General features: G+C 47.0%; 1 pseudogene; it reads left to right on the forward strand.

Annotated features, from left to right (window-relative positions):
- Positions 1-3,819: 3,819 nt before the first annotated feature.
- LOC121023735 (nucleoside diphosphate kinase A-like) lies at positions 3,820-5,440 on the forward strand (annotated as a pseudogene).
- The last annotated feature ends 830 nt before the right edge of the window (positions 5,441-6,270 follow it).

Consider the following 6,270-nt stretch of genomic DNA (forward strand, 5'->3'; position numbering starts at 1 on the left):
TGGCAAGTATATGTTTAACTTTCTAAGAAAGCACCAAACTGTGTTCCAGAGTGGCTGTATTGGTTTGCATTCTTATCAGAAGAGTATGAAAGTTTCACTTGCTGTGCATCCTTGATATCACTTGGTATTTTCTTTCTTTTTTTTTTTTTTTAGGTTTATTTATTTATTTTGAGGGAGAGAGAGAGAGAGGGACGGAGAACATGAGCGGAGGAGCAGAGAGAGAGAATCCCAAGCAGGCTCTGTGCCGTCGATGCAGAGTCCAATCCCACAAACCAAGAGTCGGACGCTCAATCAACCGAGCCAGCCAGGCACCCCAGGACTTGGTATTTTCAGTTAAAAATATTTTTGTTGTTTTTTTTTTTTTTTTTTGCCATTCTAAGAGATATTAAGGTATCTAGTTGTAGATCCAATTTGCATTTCCCTAATGCATCTTCTGAGCATCTTTTCATGTGCTCTTGGGAATCCTGAGAATTAATAAACCTGGACCCCAACTCAGAAACCAGCCTACAGTGCTAAATAGACTTATATGGATTCACATTTGGCCTGACATACTGGAACATTTTAGCAGCCATGCTCAGCAGATGACAATTGGATTCAAAGCACATATGCCAGGACTGTCCAGCCAGCAAGCAGGTGGCAAGAGGCTCCTGGCTGTTAAGCACTGTCTCCCCTGCTCCAGGTTTTATGTAGAGGAAAACACTTTGTGCCTTTGCCTTCGGGATGGGCTCCTTGTCAGACTCTACGTCATTCTTGTCATGGTTTTTTCCCCTGAGCCTCCTACTTAACATTCTCCCTTCCTTCTTTCCTTTGCTAAAGAACTATTTATTCAAAGCCCGCTGCATGCCAGGCACTGTGCTAGGCTCTAGGGTCACAAAGTTGAGGAAGATGCCCACTTACAGTAGGTTCACATTCCAACGGGGGGAGGATTAACGTAAAGCAGATTTTTAAATACAGTGCAGTGAAGGCACTGAGGGACCAGTGTCCCAGGCCTTTGGGGACCTGGAGGAGAGGGATTCTTGGAGAAGATAACGCCTGTAAGGAGTCCTGAAGAACGGGTGGGTATTGGACTAAGAGACACAAAGAGGGCATTCCAGGTAGAAGAGACAGGCTAAGCGAAGCCCTGGCAATAAGAAATAGCTTGCTGGGGTGCCTGGGTGGCTCAGTCAGTTAAGCGTCCAACCCTTGGTTTGGGCTCACGTCATGATCTCACAATTCCTGGGATTGAGCCCTGCATTGGTCTCTGTGCTGACAGTGAGGAGCCTGCTTGGGATTCTCTCTCTCCCTTAGCAACTTGCTCTCTCAATCAAAATAAATAAACATAAAAAAAAGAAAATAAAGCATTAAAAAAAAAAAAGAAATAGCATGCTGTGTGCGCACTTCTATGAGAAATTCAATTTTACTCAAATCTATGGATAGAGGTGTAGAGTGGCAGGACATAGAGTTAATGAAGGAGACAAGGGCTGGATCATGGAGAAGCTTGGCTGATGCACTTGAATTTATCCCCAAAGCTATAAGGTGCTTTTATTTTATTTACCTATTTTTTAATGAATATTTTTCTTTCCTTTCATTGATCTTTTTTTTTTTTTTAATGTTTCATTTTTGAGAAAGAGACAGAATGCAAGCAGGGGAGGGGCAGACAGAGAGGGAGACACAGAATCTGAAGCAGGCTCCAGGCTGCGAGCTGTCAGTACAGAGTCCGATGTGGGGCTTGAACCCCTGAACAGTGAGATCGTGACCTGAGCCAAAGTTGAACGCTTACAACTGAGCCACCCAGACGTCCCCATAAGGTGCTTTTAACAGTTAGATTTTGAGGGTGCCTGGGTGGCTCAGTCGGGTAAGTGTCTGACTTTGGCTCAAGCCATGATCTCATGATTTGTGACTTTGAGCCCCTGGCCCAGCTCTGTGCTGACAGCGTGGAACCTGCAGCCTGCTTCAGATTCCGAGTCTCCCTCTCTCTCTGCCCCTCCCCCACTCACACCCTGTGTCTCTCTGTCTCAAAAATATATAAACATTTTTTTTTTAAGTTAGATTTTGGTTTTAGAAGTGCCTTGCTTTTCTGCTCTGTTGATTCTAACTCAATCTTCAAGGTCTATTTCAAAGGCCACCTCCTTTGGGAAGTCCTCTCTAATCATCCTAACCAGAAACTTTGGCTCCTTCCTGGGGCTCTTCACCCATCTTTTGTTTTTTTGTTTTTTTTTCAACGTTTATTTATTTTTGGGACAGAGAGAGACAGAGCATGAACGGGGGAGGGGCAGAGAGAGAGGGAGACACAGAATCGGAAGCAGGCTCCAGGCTCTGAGCCATCAGCCCAGAGCCCGACCCGGGGCTCGAACTCCCGGACCGGAAGATCGTGACCTGGCTGAAGTCGGACGCTTAACCGACTGCGCCACCCAGGCGCCCCTATTCACCCATCTTTTGTACTATCAGTCTGCCTGGAAGGTGGGAACTATGATTCACCCCACTTTGGGCTCCTCGTGACACTTACCACAGGGTCAACACACAGAAGGTGCTAATAAATACTTCATGAGGGGTACCTGGGTGGCTCAGTCAGTTAAGCCTCTGGCTTTGGCTCAGGTCATGATCTCACGGCTTGTGAGTTTGAGCCCCGCGTCGGACTCTGTGCTGACAGCTCAGAGCCTGGAGCCTGCTTCCGATTCTGTGTCTCCCCCTCTCTCTCTGCCCCTCCTCCCCTGCCCGTGCCCTGTCTCTTGCTCCTTCAAAAATAAATAAGCGCTAACAAATTAAAAATAAATAAATAAATACACAAATACTCGATGAATGTGAATGAATTTGTGAATAGAAGTTTTCTGGGCAGCCCAGCTCCAGAATCTGTCAGATTATACTAGTGGTTCTCAAATTTAAGTATTTGTCAGAATCACCTAGAGGGCTTGTGGATTGCTGGGCTTAGCCCCCAAGTTTCTGATTCATAGGTCTGGGAAGGGGAAGGGGGCTGAAAAAATGCATGTTGGACATGCAAAAGAAGTTGCCAGGTGATCATGCTGCTGCTGCTGAGGACCACACTCAAGGAACCTTTGATGTGGCTGTGGTTACAGTTCAGGTGCTTCTCACAGACAAGCCCTGGGCTGGGCATTGTCAAGGGGCCCTCTTTGCAGCTGTTGCTGCTGTTTCTTGTCTGACCACCTGAAGCTTCAGTGGATCCCTTCAGGGGATTTCCTTAGTCTTTACTCTGTCCCACCCCTTGGAGCTGGAGCTGGGCATTACAGTGCCCTCTCCTGGTCCTTTTCTCCCAGGGACTCCCTAAGGCTTCTCAGAGGGAGCGTGGTCACATGGGTTCCTTAACAGGCTTCCCTCCCATTGAGTAGCTCCACCAGCGAGCCCCAGAGGACAGGACAAATCCCGAGTATGACCCATGAAGAAGCCTGGGATATAACGTGGCTCTTTCTGATAGGGTCAGAAAGGGGTCTTGTCCCCTTTAAGACCCCTGCTTCCTGGGCCTCTGCAGTTCCCCCATCTCCCTCTCCCAGGGTGGCAAGAAGCCACTAAATTAACAGCTGCACTTCCTGCAGCACCTGGGGCTCTGCCTCCCCTGAGCCCCTGCCACCTCCCTTCCGGCTTCCCAGGTCAATTACCAGAGTCAGGCGATGTTGGATGTTCTTCAGGTCTCATCTCGAGGGGACTGGAGACCAGGAAAACTGGCTCAGAGAGGCAACCCTGGGGGTAGGAGGAGGGGAGGAGGAGTGGTTCCTAAGGGAAACTATCATTTGATTGGCTGTTTTTCTCTCCTTCTTTGAGTGTTGGCTCACAGCAAGTCTGTGACACCCTGTGACTACCCAAGTGTGAGCCTTGTAGAGCTCAGCGATGCAATGGGTTGGGCTAGGGCTGCTCAAAGAGGCCTCAGAATCCTTCTGGGCTTCTCCGGTGCCGGCAGCCCCAGAGGGGCTGTGGGAGTTGCAGCCTGAGCAGCTGTCATTGCCATCAAGCCCTGATGGGGTCCAGCGCAGCCTCATGGGAGAGATCACCAAGTGTTTTGAGCAAAAGGGATTCACCTCACTGCTATGAAATCAATTCAGGCTTCTGAAGACCTTCTCAAGGAACACCACATTGACCTGAAGGACGGTTCGTTCCTTGCCGGCCTGGTGAAGTACATTCAATCAGGGCCTGTGGTTGCCATGGTCTGGGAGGGGGTGAATGTGGTGAAGACAGGACAAGTGATGCTCAGGGAGACCAACCCTGCAGACTCCAAACCTGGGGCCATCCGTGGGACTTTTGCATCCAAGTTGGCAGTGATTCCGTGCAAAGTGCAGAGAAGAAGATTAGCTTATGGTTTCAGCCTGAAGAGCTGGTAGATTAGAAGAGCTGGGCTTAGAACCAGATCCATGAGTGACAAGAGAACCAACCTCAGTGCTTTGCCCATTCCACTCCCTCTCCCTCCCTTGAGCAGTGGGCCAGGCTCTAGCAAATTTAGCTATTTTTGAGAACTTCCTTATAATCTGGAGGGGAACTCTTGGAGCTGGATATGCTCCCTATAGAGTATTATTACGTTTTATCACCCCCTCTCCCCCCAGAAAAAAAGAATCTTCTGGGCTCAGCTTAGACCTTGGAGGCCTTTGTGAATTCAGTAAAGAGAGCTAACTTCTGCGGGCGGTGGCTGCCATAAGACAGAAGAAGCGAACCTCAGCAAAGAGGTGGGAGAGACTCTGGAGAAACCTCTTTAGAAGACGGATGCTTGGAAAGGGTTCATGTTTGGACCTAGCTGGGAGACTGAGCCCTTAGAGGCTCAAGTGTGCCGAGAATCTTCCACAGAAACTGATCTAGACGCTGGGTCCCAGGCCCGGACCAGGGAGTCACATTGCCGGGGGGACCGGGATGGGGGACATTCTGCATTGTACCAAAGATTCCAAGTGATTTTTGTCTAAATTTAAAAAAATATATATGTGTATATAGTGAAAATCTACAAACAGACAGAAAAGTGGTATACCCACCTTCTAGACTGTCATTTCAATTTAACTCTATTTGCTTCATCACATACCCGTTCCACCCACCCACCCATCCTTCTTCCCCCCCAACAATTCATTCTTTTTTTGAGGCATTTCAAAGAAGTTGCAGACATCAGTATACTTCCTGTAAATACTTCAGCGTGCACTTCATTAAATGGGGATCAGTATTGATTTACAAGTTTTTACTTCGGAGAGGAGATTTACATAAAATGAAATGCCTCAATCTTCAGCGTACGTTTGCTACATGTTACCAAATGCATTTACCTGTGAAACCCAAATCCCTATCGAGATATGGAACGTTACCAACATGCCAAAAAGTTCCCCCTTCCTATTCAATCCCTGCCCTACTCAATCCCTGCCCTACTCAATCTCTTCCTACTCAATGCCCCTTCCGACTCAATCCCTGCCCTCACTTCATCCCCCACCCCCACCCCAGAGGTACAACTAACCTAATTTTTTTCCATCATAGATTGTTTGCTTGTTTTGGGACTTTATATAATTGAAAGCATATAGCGTATACTATTTTGTGTAAGGCTTCTTCTGTTCAATGTAATGTTTTTGAGATTTATCCATATTGGTGCAGTTTGTTCCTTTTAATTGCTGAATAATATTGTATTGTATGAACATACTACAGTTTCTTTATCCATTTTCCAACTGATGGGAATAACTAGTATGGCGATGGTGTTGTGGAGAAGTTCAGGGCAGAGGAAATGCCCATGATATTCTATTAACAAACATTTCAGGGGGCACCTGGGTGGCTCAGTTGGTTAAGTGGCCAGGTTATAAGCAACTCAGGTTATGATCTCGCGGTTCATGAGTCTGAACCTCCTGTTGGGGTCTGTGTGGACAGCTCAGATCCTGGAGCCTGCTTCAGATTCTGTGTTTCTGTCTCTCTCTACCCCTCCTCTCTCAAAAATAAATTTAAAAACAGTAAAAATTAAAAAAAAAGAAAAAAATTTCAGGATACAAAATATATGCAATATGATCACAACTGTGTGAAGAAAATAATTCATAAAAATATGCTAAAATGTTAACAGTGGGTTTTCTGTGCTCTAAAATTTTTTTTAATTTTTTTTTTCAACGTTTATTCATTTTGGGGACAGAGAGAGACAGAGCATGAACGGGGGAGGGGCAGAGAGAGAGGGAGACACAGAATCGGAAACAGGCTCCAGGCTCCGAGCTATCAGCCCAGAGCCCGACGCGGTGCTCGAACTCACGGACCGTGAGATCGTGACCTGGCTGAAGTCGGACGCCCAACCGACTGCGCCACCCAGGCGCCCCATGTGCTCTAAATTTTTAAAATTCATTTAAT

This window comes from Herpailurus yagouaroundi, unplaced genomic scaffold (assembly GCF_014898765.1).
Source record: "Herpailurus yagouaroundi ecotype Mexico unplaced genomic scaffold, PumYag 569, whole genome shotgun sequence".
In the NCBI taxonomy this organism is placed as follows: domain Eukaryota; kingdom Metazoa; phylum Chordata; class Mammalia; order Carnivora; family Felidae; genus Herpailurus; species Herpailurus yagouaroundi.